Raw genomic sequence first — 473 nt, 5'->3', positions numbered from 1 at the left:
TGGCCTGGACACAGCCCCAATAAACGATCCCACAGCCTCAGGTGGCTCATCACTGTGCCTGCTTCTCCCCTGCCAGAGGCACGCCTGCAGCCCTAGGTCTCCTGCCTCTATAGTTAATGATCACCTGGCTTCAGCTCTTTTAAGCATCCTGTCATTTTCCCATGTCCTGTCCAACCTGTTCCTTCTCCCTGTGTCTGTTCATTAGTCCACTCTTCATCCATCTACCTGTCCTGTGTTCTTTTTGCCATTCACTCCAGGCTGTCTGGTTACCTTCACTCTCTAAGGGAAGGAGCAGGCTTGGTCAGAGGGCAGGGTTCTCTTGTGTGATCTTGGGCCCAAGGCCTAGTGCTCTACCCCTCTCCAGCAGTTTTGTGCCCCATCCAAACTTGGGGCCAGGAAGTTCTCCCCAAGCTCTGCCCCAGCCCTCCCCTCTTGGGAAGCTCCTTGTATTGGCCCTGCCAGAGGACGACATT

The sequence above is a fragment of the Choloepus didactylus genome, chromosome 6 (assembly GCF_015220235.1).
Source record: "Choloepus didactylus isolate mChoDid1 chromosome 6, mChoDid1.pri, whole genome shotgun sequence".
Classification (NCBI taxonomy): Eukaryota; Metazoa; Chordata; class Mammalia; order Pilosa; family Megalonychidae; genus Choloepus; species Choloepus didactylus.
Note: the sequence above shows the minus strand (reverse complement) of the source record.